The sequence below is a fragment of the Sardina pilchardus genome, chromosome 24 (genome assembly GCF_963854185.1).
Source record: "Sardina pilchardus chromosome 24, fSarPil1.1, whole genome shotgun sequence".
Classification (NCBI taxonomy): domain Eukaryota; kingdom Metazoa; phylum Chordata; class Actinopteri; order Clupeiformes; family Clupeidae; genus Sardina; species Sardina pilchardus.
The window spans coordinates 23,505,082-23,531,667 of NC_085017.1; the positions used below are offsets into that span (position 1 = coordinate 23,505,082).

Here is a 26,586-nt window from a genome sequence, read left to right on the forward strand (position 1 = left end):
AACCCATACATGACAATCAATTGTTCCTTCTGTATTGTAGAGGGATGCTGTGCAACTGCACAATGCATACACACTTTATGTGTACATTTACGTCTTAGTCAGGCGCAGTGAAAGAGTGTCAAAGTGTTAAAGCGTCCATACGCCGCCCGCAAGACTGCTGACTCCCACGCAGGATAATCAGTCTGCTGCTGCCTAATTATGCTGACATCCATCCTCTGTTTCCACGAGGCCGTATCCCCCCCCACCGCATACCGAACGCGTTAAGCAAACATTAACGAGCGCCTGCTTTAACTGGATCGTTACCGCGTGTTTGTGGCTCTTAATCTGCGGGCCCAGCGACGGGGTTGATTGCACTGCTACCGGCGATACTGCCAGGGCGTTTTGCCACACCGACACACACACCGTGTCGCCGCAGAGCACCTAAAAGTTTTACGCACCGAGATACGACGTGTTTATGGACCGGGGAGAGAATGTGTGCCAGAGTTGTTTTCTTGTTTGTTGTTGTTGTTGTTGGGTTTTTTTTACGCGTAACTTCGGAGAAGAGAAAACAATGTATTTCATTCTGTTGTTGCACACATGTGGAGCCACTTACCGGCAGTCCTAAACACAGCTGTCCTGCAATTGCTTATAATTGCCACATGTGGAGGAGAGGGTGGGGGGGTTTGATAAACAGCCATTAATAGGGATTAGTGTGGGCTACAAGACCTTGGGGACAGCACTTGGCCACCCGTTGGGTTAATTTGCACTTCGATTCGAACAGGCCACACACACTCGTTTTCTCTCCAATGTAACCTGGTGTGCTAGGTCACAAAAGCCAACCGTGGCATGCCTATATGTATACATTGCTGTATGAAACACGTTGCATGTGCCCCCTCTCACACATAAACGTGCGCCAATCACCTGTTACGCAAATGCATCGCAGACACACAGGCACATCATGCACGGAAGCGCCGTTAACCGACGGCCGACTGCGCAGACGCGCATGTGTCCGTCGCATGTGTTCGGCACTAAAAAGTCGAGGGGCGAGGACATATTTCCTTCAGGTCTAAACGCTACGCACATGTGGGGCGCGCACTGCACCGACCCGCGGCACGCACCGCGTAAATCAGCCGTGCCGCTCATCGGACTCCTCGGACGCCCGCGCGCGCCTAAATCCGCGTCCTCGTCCGCGTCGGGGCTGCTGGCCAGAGACGGCTTGTAATCTCGCTGCCCTCACGACGAGCCAGCGGAATCACTCCGAGAGAGACACACTGAGCCATGCATGCAGATGCGTACCAGAGACGGCGCTGCACAGCTGGCACATATCAGACGGACGCCGGGGAAAAAAAGCACGCAGGACATGGACAAGGTCCCAAACAAGGACAGCAAACAGAATCCCCCCATGTCCACTTTTGGATCACACAAGAAACACATAATCACAAACACACACAGACTCTCTCTCTCTCTCACACACACACACACACATGCACACACACACACACACGCGCACACTGGTCTGGTAGCGCCGACAGCAGTAAATCAGCACGCCAGTTGCATTTAATGGAGAATTTCCACTGCTGAGGCCCAATCAAATAAAAGCGGGAGACAGAGAGAGAGAAAGAGAGAAAGAGAGAAAGAGAGACAGAGAGGGGGGCTTAGTGCAGCAGAACAGAGCGCCATGTCCTGGGGCTCCTCGTGCGTCAACAAGACGAGGGGCAGCCCCACTTCCCCATAAACACCCGCCACGCCACACACTCACAGTCACCGCCACAGACACAGACACAGACACAGCCCCAATCACAATCACACTGACATTCACTTTCACAGCCAACCCCCAGTCACAGTCCCAGTCCCAACAGCAGTCACAGCCACAGGTACAGCTTCAGCTGCACAATCACAGTCACGATAACAGTCAGTGCGACGGTCCCAGTCCAGTTCACGTTACAGCTGCAGCTTCAGTCCCAGTCGTGTTCAGCGAGGTCCAGCTCTGGCATCTCTAGGCCCTTAAGAGAACTACACAATAATTAACACAGAGCTATATGCAAAGATGAGTGCGTGTGTGTGTGTGTGTGTGTGTGTGTATGTGTGTGCTTGCATGCCTGTGAGTGTTTGTGTATGTGTGTGACTGTGTGTGTGTGCATGTGAATGAGTGTGTGTGCGTGAAAAGATAAATAGATACATAGAGAGAGAGAGAGAGAGAGAGAGAGAAGGGGGGGGGGGGGGTCAAGTGCGCAGGCATGTTTGAGGTGCACGGGTTGAGGTCTGGGGTACGGCGGCTGGGAGATCGCTGGGAGAGGGCCGTAAAAAAGTACATTCTTGAAACTGAGATCACCTCCTGCGGTGGCCGCATAAAGGGAGGAGAGGAGAGGAGAGGAGAGGAGAGGAGAAGAGAATCGCCTTGGGGGTTTGCCATATGCATGCAGTTATGGGGCAGTGGACTGGAAATGGCTGGGCTCTGTGAGACGTGGCATCTAATTCACTCAGTAAAAGCTTACAGGGCCTATACATTAGCAAAAAAAAGTACAGTACTTTTGAATTGAAAACAAATCATACCAAAGGGGCATGTACATGGACACACTGATATCGAGAGAGAGAGAGAAAGAGGGAGAGAGAGAGAGAGTGTGTGTGTTCTGGGTTGTTAATCTCAACGCCAGAACAATATAAGCTTGGCATAGATACACCAGCACCATGTGCATAGTATAGGGTACAGTGTCCTACACATTAATTGGCAACTCCGATCATAAAGAGCAAAAAGATGTATTAAAAATCATCTTTCTCTGGTAACTTCATAAGACTGTCACTGTGAAAGTTGGTTAGGGTTTAGCTAGCACCAGCAAAATGAAGACATAATCTAGATCTGGTTTGACATCAAAAGTTTCTGGTTCTCGTTTTCGTTCCGTGAACCGGTTCAAAGCCTTGATGATACTACAAAAAGTTCACAACCACGAAGCATATGATTACTCGTGTCAATCGTTTTCTGCAGTCTTTTGGCTTCTGCATTCATATTTATCTTTGCAAGTTGGTTAGGGTTTATTTAATCATACACCCATGCGATGTTTAGTTGATATAGCCTTAACACATAATGGCCGTGTTTACCACATTCGTTAAAGGTGACATAGAATGGAAATCATTTTTGTCTTGGTTTTGATGAATTATGAGAGGTTGTGCATAACCAAAGAGCTATCATGAACATGAGGCATGGTTATGCCCCCCTTCATACGAAAATCTTGAACTTAAAAATAGCCACTAAAAAATGGGCGAATTAGAACAAAGGCTACTTGTGATGTCAAATATCACACAACCATTGAAGTTCAATTGGGGTTGCCAAAGAGGGTGCCATTTAGTCAAATGGACCATTTCAATACCCAGCCTAAATATAAGGTTTTAATTTGGCTGGTAAAATTGCAATTGAGATTAATTTTTATGAATAACAATTGGGAGCACTTAGTCTCGGCGCAGTAATATCCTCACTCCAAAGTGAAACTGAAAGTGCAAGAGTGAGGATATTACTGCACCGAAGTGCTTCCAATTGTTATTCCGCCACACAATATAATTATCCTTCCTACCTGCTTAGAAATGCACCTCGTTTTGTTTTGTCTCACCATACTTGATCGTGCGACTACTCGTGTAACTGTATTTTAATAGGGAAAACATGGAGGTGTTTGGTCGCTTCTAACTTCATCTCTGTTTGGATCCTAATGAATGAACTGGGCTAGCAAAGTGCTAACAAAGTAGCGCCGCGCGGCAGAGCCAGTGAATGCACGCATTGAAATGTGAGAGGTATGTATCAACTCGTCTTCGTTAAGGGAATAACATAGTTTTATATGAAAAAACGCTGAAGTGTTCCTTTAAGAAACTCTTAAGTGCTAAGATCTTCTTAGGGGCGCTCTTAACACTCGGAGGTCCGGGGGCCTTTCAGACACTTTGAGGCAGTCTGGTACACCTTGACATTTTTCAAGGTTTTTCATCTAACTAAAAACATCTATGCAAAAGTGAAATGGTTATATTCTAGAAGACCTCAACAATAATGATATGAGAGTAAAGTGAATGTAATTAAAAAAAATATATATATATATATATTACAATGTATGGTGTACGGCCAATGTTAACAACGTACTTTCTGGCATGTTCAGTAAAGCGATACCCTAGTGACAGACAGTCATTGCAAACGAGGCACAAGTCTCTTTTTTCATTGAATGAGTTATTTAGGGTGATCAGATTTTACGTTTTTCAAAGGGAAGATACCAGCGGTGGGGGTGGGGGAAGCGGGGGGTTGGGATCCGGAACGAAATTGTGCCTAAACTGTTTTGCACTTCAGGATTTTAACCATGCACACACAGGCAGAATAGTTATGATGACACTGCAAAGTTCACAACCATAAAGGATATGATTACTAGTGTCAAACGTTTTCTGCAATCCTTTGGCCTCTGTATTACAATTGATCTGGCCACACACTCATAAACCCCCTACAAGTGATGATTTTAATCTTGAGAAACAGTGATCTAGAACCAATCCACTACTGTTTTTATTTTTATGAAAACATTTTCAATATTTGTTGAGTTGCTAGAATGGCTATTAACGCAGCCTACTATCAGAAGCAGACCTTGACCCTTCTGGAGACAATTTGTTGCATTTCTGGCCCTGAAGCACCAATTCTTTCCCTCTTAAGAGCAAAGGGAATGACCAGATATTTTTTTGTGCCGCTGAGAATTGCTAAATACTGTACCCTTAGAATGAGACTGATTAGCCCATGACATATAGTCCTTGGATCTATACTGTAGGCTTTTACCAAGGCCATGAAAGTCATCATCAATCATCCAAGTGTCATGGTGGGTCCTCCTTTCAGAGGATATATGAGTGACGTCACTGCACTGCACTGCACCAGAATCACAATGGCACCCCCAACTCCCCAGTGGTCACCTCTTTTTGGGCAGCCGTGGCCTACTGGTTAGGGCTTCGAGCTTGTGACCGGAGGGTTGCCGGTTTGATCCCCGACCAGTCCACGGCTGAAGTGCCCTTGAGCAAGGCACCTAACCCCTCACTGGTCACCGAGTGCCGCTGCTTGGGCAGGCAGCTCACTGCTCTGGGTTAGTGTGTGATTTATCATATGTGCTCACTGTGTGCTGTGTGTGTTCACTGATTCGGTTAAATTGGGTTAAATGCAGAGGTCAAGGTCAAGGTTAGATTTATTGCCCTTTCGATTCCCAAGGTGACCAAACTCTACAGCCCTAGCTCTGGCATTGATGTGTGTTTCTGGTAGACCCACATGTTTGCTGACTGTCGCGTATGCCTCCGACATGTCAAAACGAAAGTACAGTCACGGTCGCATCTACCAGAGAGGACACCGAGGTCATGTCCTCGTCATTTAATCGAGTTTTAATTAATGAAGTAAAAGTTGCCGACTGGACAATTATCCTTGTATCAATTGATGCACCGTCACGTGACATGTAGTTGCAAATAACTCTGACATGTCAAAAGTAGTTAGTTCCCCATTCAAAATGAATTAGTTCCCCATTTAACTAAATGACATGGATGTTGTCCCGTAGAGGAGTCAAACTTGTCCTGCCTGGTGGGTAGAGTGGGGAAAACACCCCTCAAAGAATACTGTAAATGAAAAACCTGAATATGTGAGAATTTCTGTCATGTAGTTTTGTGACATGACCATGCAGCAATGGGATAAAATGTCAAAGCAGTGCCCCTCCTGCATCAAAAGGAGGGGTGGGTACGTGTGCATCACCATTGTCAACATAGCACATTGAAACAATACCCACAACATTTTATTTCATCTAGTGGTTAGTTTGTGGGGAAAAAAAAGGGGGGGGGGAGGCTACCCCATTCCCTAATATTGACCACAGCAGTTCCTATTCTATTTCAAAAAGGGGAAGTTCCAAAGGATATATAATCCAAGGTTGGAGTGCAGGTAGTGTGTAACAAGTGACAAGAAGAGGAGAGCGCATAACACCACTGTCTAGCTGCTGTGAAAGTAAGATGAGTATACTGATGCTAGTGATTATTAGCTAATGCTACATTTTGCTTGCTTATTTTCTCAAATTCTTTTTTTCAATGTCTTGTGATTTGTCAACTATCAAGGAGGACTTACTGTCTGTCAGAGGTGGTTTCAGTTATACCTCGCACAATCGCACAGTACACAAATGGTTTGTCATGTAACGTTTTTGTTTTGATGCAGATGTTGGCCTATGCTGTACTAGCATCCCTCTGTGTAGGGCTTGTCTCTGCTGCAGTCGTCTGCCCAGTTGGAGGTCTGTCTCTCTCTCCTCCCGAGTCTGACAGCAGCGCCATGCAGGAGGCCAAACCAGATGCTGGTAGGGTGAGGTGTGACGAAACCTCCTACTGCACTGACGATCAAACATGCTGCATAGGCCATGATGGAAAATGGGGCTGCTGTCCACAAAAAAATGTGAGTGAAAATGTGAAGCATTTTTTCTCATTTGCTCACTATGGTATGTTATGGTATGCTGCTAACTATGGTACAGTATGCTACTGTATGGTATGCACAGTTTTGACACATGCATTGGCAGTGGTTGCAACGGTTGCAGCCAACTACCAATGCATATTCATACAGTAATTTCCCGCATATAAGCCACATTGTGTATAAGCCGCAGGACACTGTTTTATGCAAGTTAAAAGAAACAAAACCATATTAGCACCATATTAACGGCTCCCCTGTATTAACCTCATAGCTGAAGAAATGTTGCAAAATCAATGTATAAGCTGCGGCTAATAGTCGGGAAATTACGGTATTAATCAATGAAATCCACATGGTATTTTATGTAAAAACCTATTATAGTTCATACAGACCAATGATCAATTGTTGTAATAATATCCGACAGTAGGCTACGCTTTGATTCATTATACTCATCCACAATGTTTGTCATAGTGCCAATGTTTCTCACAGCCCTGGAATTCACTTCCCCATCACATCAGGCATTTCTTTAAATGTAAAGCCTATTGCTTTAGTCTAACATACTGTACACTGTGATTCACAGCGACTTCATTTTATTGGTTGTACATGACCGTTATATCAATGTTTTTTATGATGTATTGTATTGGTGTTTTTTATATTTGTGACGTGTGATTTGTGACATGTTATTAAACATGTGACATGTATTATTATTGTTATTATTATTATTATTATTATTATTATTATTATTATTATTATTATGTATTGTTTATTTTTAGGGTCAGTGCTGTAGGGATGGTGTCCACTGCTGTCAATATGGCTACTACTGTAGCGTAGCTTCTACCAAGTGCCTGAAAGGGGATCTGAGCATAGATGCAACTCCCCGGCTGCCTGCTGGCAGATATGATGATGATGACCAGGTACTGTACACAAAACTCAGACATGGAGGACTTTAATTTGTCTTCACAACATGCAATGCTTGTATTAAAAATGGTACGGAAGGGGCCTATGCTCTGATAACTCATAAGCAAATGTCTTATATGACTTACACTCTGTTGTGTCTTCATGGCTGCTTGCCAGTGTCATGCTCTTCTAACCATTAGCACTGAACACATAGCAATACAATGAAAGTTCACCTCTCCATATATTAACCAAGGAACTCAATACCGCTGTCCTCCAACCCTGTTCCTTAGTCTGACCCCAGAGCCGTTCAGGAGAAGCCATCAGCTGGTAAAGTGATCTGTGATGCGGGTTTTTCCTGCAGTGATGGTCAGACATGCTGTTTAGGCCCTGCTGGTACCTGGAGTTGCTGCAAGTTTTCACGTGTGAGTGGAAATGTGAAGCATCTTTTTCATTTGCTATTGATACAGTCAGTGGCTAACTAATCAGGTTGAATAGTCAGGTTGACTATTTGTGATATTTATGGAATTCTAAATTACTCCTGCCAACTATTACTGTGTATGTCATTCAATGAATGAAATTATGGTTTAGCAATATTAGAATGATTAGAGATGTAGGCTTATTGATTGATTGATGGATTGATTGATTTTTAGGGACACTGTTGTAGGGATGGCTATCACTGTTGTGCAAGTGGCTTCATCTGTGACAGCACTTCTCACAAGTGCCTGAATGGTTATCTGAGCGTGGCTGCATCTCCCCAACTGCCAGCCACCAGAACTGATGGCATTTAAAAAATCAGGTATTTAAAAAAAAAAATAAACGATATGAATATAACTTCAGAACATAAAAATTCCCTTAAATATAAACATGTTATCGGACTGGTTTGATAACTCTTTGATAAACTTACGCTCTGCTCAGTCTTCATGGCTGCAGCCTGCTGACCAGTATCAGGCTCCGCTAACCTTGACAACTGAATAACAGAATTAAAAAAAGCCTAATAGCTGTTAACAAACAGATGTTTACATACCACCAGAGAGAGACGTTCCTGCCCCTGTACCCTGAAATGTGATTCTACCTCTATGAGCTGTGTGAGGGGAGACACCAACATCCTTTCATCTACCATGAGGGAGATACAGCTACTGTGGGGCAGCAACACTGCTATGGGATTCATCCATCAGCGCTTAGGATGTACACTGCTCAGTCTTTCATTGCTCTCTGTTCAGTGTTAGCTTTTTGATTTCCATAGAAAATAGTTCATAAATCATAAAATCATGAAAAGCATCAATAAAAATATCCATGTTGTGGGAGTATGATCTACACTTGGAAATAAAAAAAATTACACCTGATCAGTGGGAATGTGTTTTTGCATGCTTTTATTACACCTTAAGATTCAAGGAATTCAATTGATGTTGGGCATCTCAGACCTACATATCAGGCAATTATCTATACAGTTGGAAATGAGGACCAAACATCATTATGTAGGCTAGTTGTGATTTATGGTTATTGTTGTGAATAGGCCTAATAGGTTTTAGAGGCCACTAAAACTTTTCATTTTTGTGTCAAAACCAAAAATTGGTTGCAGCGGGAGTGTGAGTATTTCAAGCAACATGTTTAAAAATGCTCCAGAGAACATGCTCCAAACATCTCCTACCCCACCTTTAATATCAAAACTGCTTAGAATCATTGGAATTTACACAAATTAAAGGCCTGCATGTAGATATATAAATAGATATTATTAGTAATATTTAATGATAGATACTGAGGATAGAGAGAAGACATTTAATGAAATTCATTTATACATTGTTTTCAATTGGAGTGTCCGGACTGCATCAACATGAGCAGATAATGCGATGCAATGCGATGTTTTGAGAAAACTGTTGGACGCCCAGTTTCTATTTTCTTTCTGTTGCTCGCGTTGTTCTGCTATTTTGAACGGCATATTTAATGGATGTGTAGACAGACACTGTAGCCTACAGTATGGCTAATAAACAAACTAGCATTGTTTTTACCACATTTATAGCACAATATTAACAGTGATATTAAATAAGCAGAACACCCCCCCCCCCCCCCCCCCGAAAAAAAAACATAAGAAAATTAAATAAATACATATATAATTAATGTGCACTGGCTAAAAAACAAACTGTTTTTACCACATTTATAGCAATGATATGCATATTATTAATTTGGACGGCCTTCTTTGCTTTGAAAATAGAAGCATGTCATGACATAATGCTATCTAGACATTTTCTGTTTGGAATTAAAAGTGAATGATAGCCACCTAGCCTGTCTGAGTGGAATGGTTTCAATTGGCATATTATGTGCTTCATTTAATGCTTATAGGGAAATAAATTATTGACGTTTTTAAGACTCACCAATTCCATTAAACAATGGCTAGGCCACTCATTATATTACAGTCCATTTTCACACAATTGAATGACATAATAGCAGCTTTCATTGCTACTACTGTATGTGCACAAATAACTAAATGTTGTGGAGGTTGAACTAATAGTTATAGAATTTTCATTCTGATCTGAGACCACCTAGACCTTTGGGACCACAAAATATTGTAATTCCAAAAATTTCAAAAACAATAGGAGACAGGGCTTTTTTGTTACCGCGCACCCCTCCTCTGGAATAATCTCCCTCCCTAAATTCGATTAGCAGACACCCTCCCTATTTTTAAGTCTAGCCTTAAAACATACTGTACCTCTTTAGTGCTTCCCATAGTATGGTGCAGTGTGGAACCTCAACCACGTCAGGGTCTTATTGGAACGGACCACCTCTGCTGTGGGCTTGTGTGACTGGTGCCCCAGTCAAGCGTCCCATACGGACCACCTGTGCTGGTGCTGACAACCCTCCTGCCTTAGTTATGCAGAGAGCCGAAGCCACGCCTTTCTACTTCCGGTCTATGGGACCTATTTCACGAAATATTATGAACAGGAGTCAATGGAGAGATAACAATTATTTTCTGGTCCTGTTCGAATTGGACCGCGCATTTCACATATGATGTGTGGGAATTTAAAAGATGACTTTTCACATTAATAAAGTTCTGTTGTTCGTTTAAACTTTAAAAGTTATGTTAGTTTTGTGTGAATCCGTTCAGTGTACTGTACTACATCTCTCGTCTCAAACAATGTACGTCACCAACTAATGAAACGAGAGGCTAACGGAAGAGGCGTGACGGCTCTAGCATAGCGCTGTCATTCAACTCCCTCTACTTCCCTCCCCCTCTCTGCCTCTTTCTCTCTATAGTATAACATTTTATATCACCATTGATATGCTTATTAATACTAACCATCATGACTTAGAAAAACTCACGTTATTTCTCTTTCTTTTGCCCCTATACTGTACCTCACCAGTGAGGTAAACCATTACCAGTCATCAGCCATCTTTGTGCCAGGCCCTCATCGCACCCCAAGTCCCATTCCTATGACTGCCCTACCATCGCCTGCTGTGGTCCGCTTACCCTCCGAAAATTAATAATCGATATGGACATTTTATACCCTACACTGGACTATTTTAACTCTCTGAAAGTAAAAATGACCTTATGTACTGCAACTGACTCTAGGCAGATAGGTTGGGCCAGAGCGGTAGATAAAACAAAGTGGCGACACTCCCATAGACCTCCATAGGAAAAAATGGCAGCGCTTTTTCCAGGCTATTTCCTCGTTATGGGGCTTTTGGAACTGTTTACAGCCAATCTCTTGGTCAGTAGTCAATGAGTTAATTGATTACACCTTCCAGCATCAGAAGTACATCCCACCCTCCTGCGATTCAGCCATTCAGCACAGGTTTTTTTGGAACTTTTGATCGTGGCGGCAACATCAAGAGTGTCGCAACTCTCTCTTTCTATGGCTCTGGGTTGGGCCCTTGAGTCATGGATTTGTCCGAGGTTTCTTCCTATATGTATCTCCAATTGTAGGGAGTTTTTCCTCGCCCTTGTTACTCATGGGCTCTCTCTGAATGTTTAACTCTCTGTAAAGTGCCATAAGACATGTGTTATGTTTTGGCGCTCTCTAAGTGACATTAAATTGAAATTGAAATTAATGCCTGAACTTAGGATTCTTTCTTCTACGTGTTGAGAACACCATGCCATCAATGCCGAGGCTTAGGATAGCCTCCACAGACTAATTAGCCAATCACATATAGCCCTTGGATCTGTATAGGCTTTTACCAAGGCCATGAAAGTCAAGTCAAGTCAAGTCATGTTTATTTATATAGCGCATTTCATACACAGAGGTCATTCAATGTGCTTTACATAAACAAAAAACAAACTGTAATAGCCGATAAAAGCATAGATGAGCAAAGAGTAATAGTAATAGTAATAATAATAAAATAAAAAATAATTAGCAAACCAGTGATAGTGATCCTTCTCAAACACCCAGAGCTGTTGCCAGTCTTTGGAGATTCGTTGACGTAGGCCCATCTGTGTGCGCACACAATATGGATGAAAGTCATCATCCAAGTATCATGGTGGGTCCTCCTTTCAGAGGATACATCGGGGGAGTCGTAAGGCCTAGTTTTGGGGGGCTGAAGCCACCCTAAGATGATCAAAAGTCCCCCAAAAATATACAGCAACAATATGCATTCAAATTCACGTTCATTATTCTGTTGGATTGCTCACGGAGTACTTATGACACATACACTGTAAATCATACAGGTGTCACATGAAGGAGCGGAACCGGAGCTTTTGAATGATATTTGCAGCTACAGTGTAGGTGCTTTTGAAATAAAAATGTCATGCTTCAGGTGACATGATGAATGCAACAATCATGAGACACAAGTATTTTTCCTTGAAATAAAGGCTCACATGCAAATATGATCACATCATCTCATCAGGATCAGGAGAGGGAAGGGAGGAAGGGTGGAGCGAGAAGACAATGCGTAATTTCTCAATCTGTACATCTGTTTTTTTTAGAATTCCATGGTATTCTGCAACTTCCACATGCAGTAAGCGATAACTCAAGAGAGGATTACTGTGCCAAAACAAATTGATAAATTAACAAAAATATGTTTATAGCATAAATCACGCTCGCAGTATACAGCCTATTAGACTATTAGTGGACTATATAGGCTCAACCATAGGGGGCTGATATATAAAGGGTCTCATGATCATTTTACCCACAATGACATAGAAGCTCAGATTTGTTCAGTTTATAACATGTTTTGTTTATTTAAAAAAAACATAGCCTACACACCAACACACTTTTCCACAACATTCTAGTTTGTTTTATATGCACCTACAATATCTCAAGAACCTTCACCCAAATTGGCTTCGGGGGTATTTTTACTGGTCCATCTGTTATTAAGAATGATCTACTTCTCCTCATCAGAGTAGCGAATATTGCATTTATAAATTGCAGGGTTGTAGGCTGCAGAGCCAATAATGCTTCCTTGACACGGTGAAAGTGCACATCTATTTCCCTCTCTTCTTCTCCTAACTTTTTCTCCTTCATCGTCTTATCACTCTCTCCTGTCTGCTGTGTTTAAACATGTTTAAAAAAAAAAAAAAAAAAAAAACAAGTCTAAATAACCCATTGAAATCATTTGACAATAAGTTATGCTTGGGCCATGCTTAGATCATATCCATGACAACATTAAATATACATCCTATATAACACTAATATCACTGTATGTGCATGTATGTGAAAAATATCCAGAATTCTCCTTTCAGTTGATTAGTACAAACCCACTACTGTTTTATTTTTTATGAGAATTTTTTTTAAAATATTTCTCGAGTTGGTGGACAGTGGCAATTCTAGAGATTTTTAACAAGGGCCCTAGATTAACTGATTAATTCAAAGGCAGCATAAACAGAAACAGGCTCAAGTTGTTAAATTAGCACACATGCATGAGTAAAACCATGCACCAAACACCATACTGTACTATTAAATTGAAGGACATAGAAGGACCATACTCTCACATCAAATTTCTTTGTATTTGGATCCCTTGAAACATGGCATGACATAGGGGTAGGCATATTCCCTTGGATATGGGACACCAGCATATAGGTGACAGCCGAGACAATTGAAACACTTTTTAATTACATAATTTACAAACAGATGGTACCACATTGAAAGCCAACATACTGTCACTAACAATAACCTACATCTGTCCTGACATCTGACCTGTCACATACAGTTGCATTTTCAGCTCTTAACAAACCTGTTCAGGAATTAGAATGTAGAAATTAGATAGAAATAGAAATGAGAAATAATCGAGCAAAAGTGGAACGTGTGAAATGTTTCATTTGCCAGTGGTTCTTAACTGGTTTTGGAACCCACAATTTCACATGTTCATAAACTTGAGACTAATATGTTTTTAGCATAAGCCAACGAATATGGTGAGCAAGTCTAGAAGACACACAAAGTGCCTAGCCTACTTGTTTGGAAAATGCAGATTTTTGGCATTACATTACATTACATAAGTCTTAAACTGTTCATGATACCTTTCTGTGTTATTTTGTCCTCAATTTAAGTTAATCCATATTATAGCTTACTTCAAATATTCAGGGTTGCAGCCAACTTGTGTTCAACATTATATCTTAATAAAATTATACATTCTTTTTTATCAAATTAGCTCCCTAAAATTATATCTAACATGACCTGTCACATAAACATGGTCTATGTCCATGCAATGACTGACATAGGCTACAAAAAAGTTTTTCAAAATAAAGGATAGATCTTATCAGGTAGCATTTTAAATTGGCGATTTTTTATTTCTTTTAGCCACAAGCTCCATGACCCACTCAGAACGGTTCCACGACCCACTTTTGAGCTTCGACCCACCAGTTAAGATGATCAAAAGCCCCCCCAAAAATATGTAGTAATAATAATATACATCCATATTCATTATTCTGCTGAATTGCTCACGGAGTACTTATCTCACATAAACCATACAGGTGTCACATGAAAGAGCAAAACTGGAGCTTTGGAATGATAGCGGTTAGGTGCTTTTCGAATAAATATTTCTGCCATCATGCTTCAGGTGACATGATGAATGCAACGATCATGAGACACAAAGTATTTTTCCTTGGTATGAGTGCTCACAATCTCACATGCAAATATGATCATGTCATCTTTATCAGGATCAGGAGAGAGAAGGGAGGATGGGTGGAGAGAGAAGGTAATGCTTCATTTCTCAATCTGTGGAGGGGGGAAGTTCCTATTTTATTTCAAAAAGGGGAAGTTCCAAAGGATATATAATCCGAGGTTGGAGTGCAGGTAGTGAGTAACAAGTGACAAGAAGAGGAGAGCGCATAACACCACTGTCTAGCTGCTGTGAAAGTAAGATGAGTATACTGATGCTAGTGATGGCAATTAGCTAATGCTGTATTTTACTTTTTACTATTTTCACAAATTCCTTTTTTTAATCTCTTGTGATGTGTCAACTGTCAAGGAGGATTTCTTGTCAGTCAGAGGTGGTTGCAGTAACCTACAGTAGTTTATATAGGCCACCAAAAGTCTCTTTTTTTCATATTTAAACCAGTTGAGGTCATTCATGTCTAATATTTCTGTACAAGTTACCTGATGAATATGCAAAATACAACACTCTACAAAACAGTAAATTATATCAGAGCCAAAAATGGTTTGTGACATGTGAAGTCTTTGTTTTGATGCAGATGTTGGTCCATGCTGCACTAGCAACCCTCTGTGTAGGGCTGGTCTCTGCACAAGTCATCTGCCCAGATGGGAAGGAGTGTCCTGACCAGACCACCTGCTGCCCGTCCCATGTAGGATATGCCTGTTGCCCTGCGCCTTCTGTAAGTTCATGAGGAGTGATAGAGCCCATAAAATGTAAACAAATTGTGCTAGGCCATCAGAATGATAACAGATGTCTTGACAAGTAGGTTTGGCGTTTGAATATAAAATAACTTAAAAATGACAACAAATATACGGCATGCACAGTAGCTTTAAAATCACTGTGTATATGTTAAGTGCAAATAAGATTCAGATGACCATGTCAATTTCCCTAGACATTGCTCACTGTGCCGTCACAGGTGTCATGGGCCTTGGTGTCAAAGGCAAAATTATAAAGTAAGTATATTGTGACTGACATTTTTTTTTAATGATATGTTATAGGCTGTCTGTTGTTCTGACCTGCTGCACTGCTGCCCAGCCGGCTACAAATGCAACGTTCAAGGTCAGAGTGTGTGTGAGAAAGACGGCCTGCCACAGTACACACTGCCATTGCTGAAGCACACACCCGCCCAGGAACCTGAATCTGCCAGCCTGCAGAACTGATGGCACAATCAGGTATTTTAAAAAAACTGATATAGTGTTTTTAAATTATAGCTTCAGAACACAAGATGGCCTTTACAGTAATATGAAAATGTTATTGGACTGGTTTGATAACTCTTTGATAAAGGTACTCTTTGCTCAGTCTTCATGGCTGCTGACCAGTATCAGGCTCTGCTAACCTTGACAACTGAATAATAAAATAGCCTAATAGCTGTTAACAAACAGATGTTTGCATACCACCAGCAGAGAGAGACGTTGCTGCCCCTGTACCCTGAATGTGATTCAACCTCCATGAGCTGTGTGAGGGGAGACACCAACATCCCTTCATCTGCCATGAGGGAGATACAGCTACTGTGGGGCAGCAACACTGTTATGGGTCTCATGTGCAGATCTTCACATCAGTGGGATCCATCCATCAGCACTTAAGATGTACACTGCTCAGTCTTTCATTGCTCTCTGTTCAGTGTTAGCTTTTTGATTTCCATAGAAAATAGTTCATAAATCATAAAATCATGAAAAGCATCAATAAAAATATCCATGTCGTGGGAGTATCTATACGTAGACTTGGAAATAAAAAAAATAAATAAAAAAATTACACCTGATCAGTGGGAATGTGTTTTTGCATGTTTTTGTTGCTCCTTAAAGTTCAAGGAATTCAATAAATGTTGGCCATGTCAGGTAGAATGGATAAACGCAGTCCAATCTGCAGGCAATTCACCCTACAGCTCAGTCTGGGAACCTGCTCATTTATCTCTCCTGCTTCCCGTCCATGTTTTGTTGGAACCAATCACAAACTGGCTTATTCACCAGGCGCACCCGGATCATTGGTCTGATTGGTTGAAAGACTGTACAGAGTCTACGGAGTCATTTGAACTATGCCTCTTGTGCAGTAGAAATAAAGCGCAGACTCTCCAGACTAATGTTCAATCTTAAAAGATTGAGCATAGCATGGTCATAGCCTGGTGGTGTCAGGCCTATATACAGTATTAACTATACAGTTTGGTATTACAAAAATGATAGTTGTGATTTATGGTTATTGCGGTAAACGGGCCTAACTATGATTATTTGTTATGAACACACACACACACACACACTTACACACTTACATGTAGGAATACACCACACACACACACACACACACACACACACACACAGCTGGTAGCAGAGTGTTAACAAGGCGGTGCTGTTCTGGGTGGTTGCTCTTTATGGGTGTCAGGACAGGGGTTTGCAGTGAGGGACTCCGGCACAAACAACACAGCAGGCTCTGCACGAACCTCAGTCCACAAACAGGAGCTTGGGGGAGTCACATCCAGACCTGGCTCAGATCTGTCTCACATCCAGCAGACCCACAACAGATCAGGGATAGACTTCCTCCAAGCATACGCACCCTCGGGTCAGATCCACTAATGCAGGACTTGAATTCCTGGACACCAGCAGGGCCCCATCTAGAGGTTTTGAAAAAGAGTTACATCTACTGGACCAAGCCCAGGGTCCTATGCACCAAACACAGGACTCCCTGAAGACCAGAGTCCCATCTAGAGGTTTCAAATTAGGGTTACATCAGAGTCACATCAACCAAATTCACTCAGTCAGATTTAGCAGACCATCTCTTCCCATCTCTATTACTAAATTGGGCACTCCATGTTATAGGATCCAAATTAAGCAGCTATATACAGTGAGGAGCACATGTATTTGATACCATGCTAAAACAGGAATATCAAATCATCATTTGACAATTGACCTTAATGCCTTAATTTAAAAAATGAGTAAAAATCAAACCGCCAAGGACACCAATTTTCTTTGTTTTTGAATAATGTATCATAAATAGATAAATGTTTTCCTTAAATGCTAGGGGAAGGAAGTATTTGACCCCCTATGTAACCCTATGGGAATTTAACGCATAGGGTGAACATAGGGGCAGGCATATTTTTATTTTTAAAGGCCAGCTATTTCATGGATCTAGGATATTATGCATCCCAATAAATTTCCCTTGGCCTTTGGAATTAAAATAGCCCCACATCATCACAAAGCCTTGACCATAGCTAGAGATTGGCATGGTGCTTTTTCCAGTAGGCCTATTAGCCTGTTTGATTTACATTGAGCTCAATGAGCATCAAACAGGCTAATAGGCCTACTGGAAAAAGCACCATGCCAATCTCTAGCTATGGTGAAAGGTATGTAATGATGTGGGGCTATTTTAATTCCAACGGCCAAGGGAACTTTATCAGGATGCATAATATCCTGAATCCATGAAATAGTTGGCCTTAAAAAATAAAAATCTGCCGGCCCCTATGTTAACCCTATGTGTTAAATTCCCATAGGGTTACATTGGGGGTCAAATACTTCCTTCCCCCTAGCATTTAGGAAGAACATTTATTTATTTACGAAACATTCTTCAATCACAAAGAAAATTGGGGTACTTAGCGGTTTTATTTTTACTCAATTTTTGAATTAAGACATTAACATCAATTGTCAAATGATGATTTTATATTCCTCTTTTTAGGCAACTTTAGCATGGTATCAAATACATTTTCTCCTCACTGTATATCCAGAACACTTGATGTGGAGACTAGTGCCTCCTCCTCTTATCAAACACACATACTAAAATTGTCTCCCGACTGAATTCTAAAGACTCCCCCCCTGTAACAGCAAACACACATTAGTCAGGTATTCATTCCATTAGCATGATTTATATTACAGTTTAACAGACATTTAATACATTCACACATTCAGTGCTCATCATTACACTAAAGCTAACCACTTGAACCCTTGATCACAATTCTGTTTGCACTACTTGGTCCAAAAGTACAGCCCATCAAACACACTTGAGTCTGACGCTTCTCTGTGGCCGGGAGCACATTTGTTTTTTGGAAGTGGCTGAGACTGTTTATGAACACATTGCTCTGGAAATTGTTTACCAGAATAGAACAAATGTAAAAGTAACAGTCAGACATATAGTAGTGATGAATTTTCTGATAACATGATGTAAATTAGGGATAGTGAATATGCTATACAAAACACAACTCTGTTACCTGAATAAAGACCTCATACAACTTTTTACTCAACCTTTTAGTGGCACATTGTTCACTATTAATCTGACATATAGAACATAAACACAGACAGACAGACAGACAGACAGACACACAGCACACACACACACACACACACACACACACACACACACACACACACACACACACACACACACACACACAAACACACAGCGCACAGACACACACACACACTGTACTGTATGTGTGACCATAGCTACACACACACTACTGTGGCCTGCCTTACACAAACAGACCCATCACCCACCCATCTCTGTCCTGTCGGCAGCCAGTAAAAGCCAATGGCCTCAGCATTACAGTCAGGGCCATGACTGCGACCCGGGGACATGCTAGCACAACATCATGAATCACCCCAGCACAGCGGGCTCCCACTGGAAGCTCCCACTGTGGAAGGGAGGCAGGAAGGAGGTGATGTCACCCAACAGCACCTCATCAACCATCCCACGAAATGCTGTAAACTCAAAAACCTTCAGACCTTTAGCTCATATGACATTGGTGCAGAGGTATTCGTACATTAAGCACTTTAACATTCCACCGCAGCTCAAAGTGTACAGTATTTAGTACACACAAAGATTTCTGGTCCATCACTGCGGTCTCTGGTTTGCAGAATGAGAGTCACTTATTACCAGCTTTGGTACTCTGTAGGAATCTGACCCATGGCCTTGGTGATATGTGATCTTAGTGACACACACCAGGCCTACTGTACCTGTTGAGTTACAGAAATCTGAGAAGTATGAAGGAGTGGGATATCAAGACCTCTGTTCTCAATCGGAAGAACTCAGCCGGAGGTGAACGCGTCAAGTCGTAAACACTAGAGGTGAGGCATGCAGCTGCAGTAGTGCATGCTGGGAGTTTTTCAGCATCAGGTCACATGTGGTGCTTTTTGCATCAGGATCATTATTGTAAACGGAGACTAAACAAATGATTTTGAGAGAGATAGCATTGTGTAGTTTTGAAAGTCAATATACTGTAGGGAAGGGTCAGAGGCAGAGGTGATAAGCTCTCAGAGTTAAACTCAACAAACAATGATAAAACTGCAAGCTGAAAAAAGGGTCACTGGACAACAGGGAAAGACTTGACAAACACAAGTTGACAACACACCAACTAACGGACAAAATAAGACCTTTTTTAGTCTATTCATGGGTTTCATCAGGTCCCTTTCCACAGGTGTTAATCAAGCGCCATGCAGCCTGCATTGATAATCAAGGTGCTTGATTTCATACACCTGTTGAAAGGGACCTGATGAAACCCATGAATACAGGACAATGCACACATGCAATAATGTAACTACTTAATCATTACATGATATCCTCATGTGAATGAGAAAGTTATTGTTTTACTTTTAAAAGCATTGCACCGCACATATAGGGTAACAGTTCAGTCTCATAACTATTTGTGTACCTTAAAAAAGCTAAAGAACTGTTTTCCTTTTAAACTGAATTTAAGAGTCAATACATCAGTCATACATCAATCATGTCACCAAAGCACAGCTGCTTTGCTTGGTGCAAAACAAAGTTATGGCATTAATAGCTAATGAGCTGAAATAGAAACATTAATGCAACCTTTTTACTGTAAAGAAAAAAAGTATTTGTTTACTACTGTAAAATGTTACAATTCTTCATGACGCAAGCAGCAGCATTCCGTAGTCTGTCATCTCTGTTCATTAAAGCTTTTTTTCTTTTCTTTTTTTTAATCAAAAAAAGATGTCTGACTGAGAGTACTCTTTCCTCTTTCCCCTCAATCAAATGGACAGTCTCTATGGGAAAGTCATGCGGTAATAATGTAAGCAAGAGAATTAGGTTGATAGGTTGATGTAGCTATATTACCACTAGGGGGAACTGTTTGTAAGGAGAGAGCGTACTATTTATTTCACTTCCTATCTTTTGTATGAGGTGCAGTCATGTGTAGGCTTCTTTGCCACAGAGCCATTCTCTGTGCTTGCCTTGAAGACTGTTCCGGCTGTCCTAGATTAAGTTACCAATCAGGCATGAAGCTGTTGAGTGCTTTTTTTTCAAAACAATGTGTGTGTGTGTGTGTGTGTGTGTGTGTGTGTGTGTGTGTGTGTGCGTGCGTGCGTGTGTGTGTGTGTGTGCGTGTGTGTGTGTGTGTGTGTGTGTGTGTGTGTGTGTGTGTGTGTGTGTGTGTGTGTGTGTGTGTGCGCGTGTGCAAGTGACATGCAAATGTCTAAATTTGTAGACAAGTCAGCATACTTTGCGATGAATTGGGCTAATGTCCTGCATGCAGGAGAACTGAAGTTTGGTATACTGCACTTCAAGTGAATTTACCTTGTGCCGGGTCTCAACCCCAACATTCACTCTCTCCCTTCTGATGACCAGGCTGTGGTGGCCTTTTCTAAAAGAAATCCCTCTCGGTCACACTTCCACTCGGTTTTGTGGTGACACTTGGGGTGCAGCAGCCAATTAGGACTGTTTCTGTCAGTGTATTACCTCAAATTGTCTTCATGGTCTCCAAAGTGGGTCTTATTCTGTGCTTGCATTAAAGATCTTCAATGCACACAAGGTAACATGTTGCACAGAGCATATGGTGGTTGGTTCACAGAAATAAGTGCACGATCGAGGTTGTATTATGGCCCGACGCGCAGTGGAAGTGCATTTATTTCTGTGAACTGACCAGCGTCGAGTCCATTATCCCGCTTATTCCACTGTTGCCACTTGCGTTGTGTTTATTTCCGGTTATAATCTTAACGTTTTAATCGCTAGAACTGTCTTGTTGAAAAAACTACTTTCCCTCGACATATTTCAACTAATATCTCAATCTACAGGACAAACTGACTAGATGACTAGTCGACTTCCAGGTTTACAGTCACACAGGTTACTACTCTGCTCCACCATTAAGTTAACAATATTATAATGTGGTTATTGATCACATTGATAAAAAATGTAGTTTATTTTATTGTTGTAAATAAAGAACTCTGCAAAACCTCAATACAAATTGTCCCCAAACTAGTCAGGGGGCCAAAACTGATATTAAAACTTTGTCGGACACTTTTTGGTACAAGCATACAACCTATCCAGTATTGATATTTAACCCCTCAACATGAGACTAGACAGGTTGTCAGCTTAGAAAATGTTATTTTGTCCATTTTAACACTATATTCTTAAAAATGGAAAAAGCGGATTTTTCCCCCAAAGTGCTTCCTTTTTCTTCCATGTTACCTACTGTAATTTTGGGCAAATGTGCAATATAATCCAACTTGTGTGCAAGCATGATCATCAAAAAATAATGATCAATAAATACCACAAGAGTATCACACCACAAGGGCCACTATTGTGTCAGGGGGCCAATTCTGAAAAGGGCTTCCGTTAAGACTTTTGCAGACATGTTTTGGTTCAAGCTGTCAGTGTCACCCTATTTTTTTTGTTAGAAGACACAAATAGGTAAGATATCAGGGTGGTTGTGAAGACAAAGTTAAAAGCTTGTAGGGAGAGACATGCAATGCTGCACAAGTTATAATATTGAAATGTTACAGTGAAAATGTAGAACTGTAGATGGTGGTGTATAGTGCTATTTAACTTCATTAATATACCAGGTTGTGACAAATGATATTTAATGGACATATTACTATAGTTATTCATTCAATCCAAACATAACTGCTCTCTCACTTCTTTAGGGTTAGGGGTTAGTAACTAGTTAGCAATAACAACTTTGTTATAGTCGTATGGCAAAGGTATGTTTTTCCCCTGTAAAACCCGGGAAGTTAACTGAACTCAAATTATTTGAGTACTGTAAAGCCTGGGAAGCTACCCTATCTGAAATTATTTGAGTAAACCGGATGCCTTGACATTTGAGTTTGGCAACTCATTTAATTTGAGTGTAAATAAGTCATTCAACTGGATTGGTTATTAGTATATTGTACAGTATTGAATTTTGTGTTGGGATAACTTAAAGGAGTCAAGTAAACTACACTAATTTTATTCACCTGATAACAACTTGAGTGAATTATCATGACATTGACAAGTAAGAATTGTGTAGGCCTACACACGAAAAAATGCAATGTACTCAATGTGTGAGCTATAATTTTCTATGGATTATGGGTAAATGCTTCTTTGATTTTCTAATAAGTATTTCTTAGCTGTTAATTGTGGCTTCTTACTGTTTACCAGGTGATGGGCAAAAATATTGTGTTGATGATTTTCAGAATATGGTCAGATATACCATTAAGGAGAAGCCCATTCTCAAAATATCCCAGGGACTACAGGTGCAAATGAGCTATTTAGCTAACCCTGGTATAGAAGTTATTCTATGCATGGTCCCTGTCAAACAAAACCAATAAACTAAACTAAATATAAAGAACATTTTGAAGTTCACTTTTTCTTGGCCTAATGCAAAGTTGATTGTGTTTCCCAATTTGACTTTGACCTATAGTCACTTGAAAGTATCACAAAGTTGAGTATCCCAATGGTGTGATTGAGCCTCCTATTGTCTGTCTGTATTGTCTCTTGGGGAGATACAGACACATTATGCATGTTTACATTGAGTAACTATATTACCCCTCTTATGGACAGGATATGAGCTTCAGGAGTAAAGATTTCAGGATTTTTTTTATAGGTTTGAATTTCTATTAAATGAATAGGATTACTGCAGAATGATGGTAATTGTGAAACATAATATTTATCACCATGGCAGTACTGGCCATCATGATATACTGTATCTTCAGATTATCATTACGTCTGTCAGAAGCATTACAAGTGATCTAAGATTTTAAAATCAGCCCAGAGGCCAAGTCTGTTATGGATAGTCATCTGCTTGATGGTGTGTGGTGTCAATGTAAATAACACAATAACATAACAGCTATAGTATAGCCGTAAATATAGTTTAACTATTGCATTTAAGATTCAATTTCAGTCAAGATTAATATGTGCTAATGTGTTAAGAATACTATGGACAGTGACATTCTGGGAAATGTAATGTGTGGTCAGCCATTTCTTATTGTGAATATACTTCTTGCCATGATTACTTAATTGAAATGAGTGGCATATACAGTCATGGCTGAAAGTGTTGGCACCCCATGCAATGAATAATGTATCATGAATAAATAAATGTTCTTCCTTAAAAGACTGGGGTCATACGTATTGGCACCCCTATGTTAACCTTATGTTCTCAACTCCCATAGAGGCAGGCAGATTTTTATTTTTAAAGGCCACTTATTTCATGGATCCAGGATACTATGCATCCTGATAAAGTTCCATTGGTCTTTAGAACTAAAATTGCCCCACATCATCACACACCCTTCACCATACCTAGAGATTGGCATGGTGTTTTGTTCAGTTTTGTTCAGTTAGCCTATTAGCCTGTTTGATGCTCATTGAGCTCAATTCAAATCAAACCAGCTAATAGGCCAACTGAACAAAACACCATGCCAATCTCTAGTTATTGTGAAGGGTGTGTGATGATGTGGGGCTATTTTAGTTCCAAAGGTCAAGGGAACTTTATCAGGATGCATAGTATCCTGGATCAATGAAATAAGTGGCCTTTAAAAATCTGCCTGCCCCTATGTTAACCCTTTGTGTTAAATTCCCATAGGGTTACATAGGGGTGCCAATACATTTATTTATTTATGATACATTATTCATTCACATAGAAAGTTGGTGTTCTTAAAGGTTGGATATGTTCTACTTTTATTACTTAAGGCATTAAGATCAATTTCCAAAAGATGATTTTATATTCCTCTTTTTAGTCAACTTTAACATGGGTGCCAACACTTTCAGCCATGACTGTATTTTACTCAAGTTGAAATTAGGTGAATAAAATGAGTATACAGTAGTTTACTTGACTCCTTAAAGTTATCCCAACACAAACTACACACATATAAATAACTCAGCTGAATGACTTATATACACTTAAGTTAACTTCCCGGGTTTTACAGTGCAGTCAAGCAGTGGTGTTCAGGTAGGCAGCCAACAGAAGGTACCCAGGGACCATGTGCTCAGTCTGAGTCCTGGTCAGGGACATCGACACTGCCTGGTACTGCACTGACTTCTACTTTCCTCACATCCACATATCGTCAACTCCAAGCACCTGACCTGTACTCACCAAGCTCCAAGCACCTGACCTCTGTGGTTAAAAGCTGGGGGGAAAGCATGCCATCCTTCATGTGCCTTCTTCTGTTGGCTGCCTATACCCGAGCACCACTGCTTGGATGGGGAAAAATGTCTTTGCCATACGACTATTACTACTAACTAGTTACTAACCTCTAATCCTAAAGAACTGAGAGAGCAGTTATGTTTGGGTAGAATTGATAACTATAGTGATATGTCCATTAAACACAATTTGTCACAACCTGGTACATTAATGAAGTCAAATAGCACCATAGACCACCATCTACAGTTCTACATTTTCGCCATAACATTATAGTATTACAACATGTGCAGCAGTGCACTGTCTCTCCCTACAAGCTTTAAACTTGGCATGACTCATTCCCATATATAGGGGTACTGATTGATAGAGGTTTTGGAATGCTATGTTATGTTTCCAATCTGATATTCACTTTGAAAACTGGTTCTCTTTAGGCGGAGATTGTTTTTTTCATGTTCTAGGTCTGTTGTCTCTTATACTGTACAATAAATGTTAATTCTGACACTTCAGCAGACATCCCACGAGTGTTAGCTTTCATTCCATACCATTTTTATCTATATGGTCCTTGTGGTTGTGGAGATATTCAACATTTATCGTTGGCATGTCATGTTGAGCAGGAAACCAAAAAATTGGCCTGAAATTGCTTGCACAAGTAAAAAAAAAAAAACATTTTGCTTGACAACCACCATAATATCTTACCTATGGGGGTCTTCTAACTAAAAAAATAGGTTGACCGCTTGTACCAAAACATGTCCGCAAAAGTCTTAACGGAAGCCCTTTTCAGAATTGGCCCCCTGACTAAACCCTTTCTCATTCTAAACTAAGAAAGTCAAGACTGTCTGTCCTGTCACCACTGAATTGAAAATCTGTGGGCCTACTCAGAGCCTACCCAAGCCCTAGTGGGGCTCTAAACAAAATTTGATTTGGGGCCCTCCTGTTTTTTTTTTAATTATTATTATTTTTTAACCTTTTTCACACCTACAATAGGCCTACCTTTGTCATGATTACATTCTATGATGTGGTCAAATCAGGTGCCTTTTTAAGGATAGTAACTTGTGTGCGTGTATGTCTGTAGGCAATTATTTGCAAATTAAATCTTCATAATGATATGAGGATGTAAGTCAGGATGTTTCTATTAAAATACCGGTAGTTAAAATAAATATTAATTAAACAAACAACTCGAAGATAACCTGTCTTGGCTCGCAGAGGAGTCATGCAACGTTTAGTTCTAGTGAGTCACGAATGACAAGCAATAATGACACGAGGCTGTAAAAGTTCTACCAATAGTTCCGTAGTCTGTTACTAATACAGTATGTTATAAAAACCCAATGGTGAATTCATTTAATTTCATTGCTTTGGTTACACAGGCACATGACTTCAGAGATGCAAGTCAGCAGATGAGCTATTGGTATTTGTTGTGTGGTAAAAATACAGTATTATCCACAAAGAGGCAAAAAGTACGCACAGGCCGACCGTACGGTAGTGTACAAAGATTTATTCACGACGCCAGAGGCAGGTTACAAACACAAAAGCATCCTAGGCGAGCATAAGAGCAACAAGTCTACCCTAAACAAAGTCTCACCATTATTTATAGGACTAAGCAGGTTATTTAGGGATTACATGTGATTAAAAGAATGTCATGATTAAAAAGAAAAAGAAACTATCACTATCACTCCAGACACCCCAAGAGAGTTGACCTCAGAGGTCATTGACAAGGGGATCGCTCCTAAGGGAGGGTGGCTTCAAAGATCAAAGAAAAGAGAAACATACCGTAATTAAGTGTTTAACAGCTGTTTCTATACTCAATTCTGAGCAGACATTTAACAGCTAAGATATTGTTTAACTGCTGACACAGTGACCACAGTTGACATCAAACCTG

General features: G+C 40.7%; 1 long non-coding RNA gene across 1 annotated transcript; it reads left to right on the forward strand.

The window, feature by feature from the left end:
- The first annotated feature begins 7,671 nt into the window (after nucleotides 1–7,671).
- LOC134073019 (uncharacterized) lies at nucleotides 7,672–8,444 on the forward strand. The gene is made up of 3 exons (XR_009937237.1): nucleotides 7,672–7,725; nucleotides 7,954–8,099; nucleotides 8,334–8,444. It is a non-coding gene; the product is annotated as an uncharacterized LOC134073019 (long non-coding RNA).
- The last annotated feature ends 18,142 nt before the right edge of the window (nucleotides 8,445–26,586 follow it).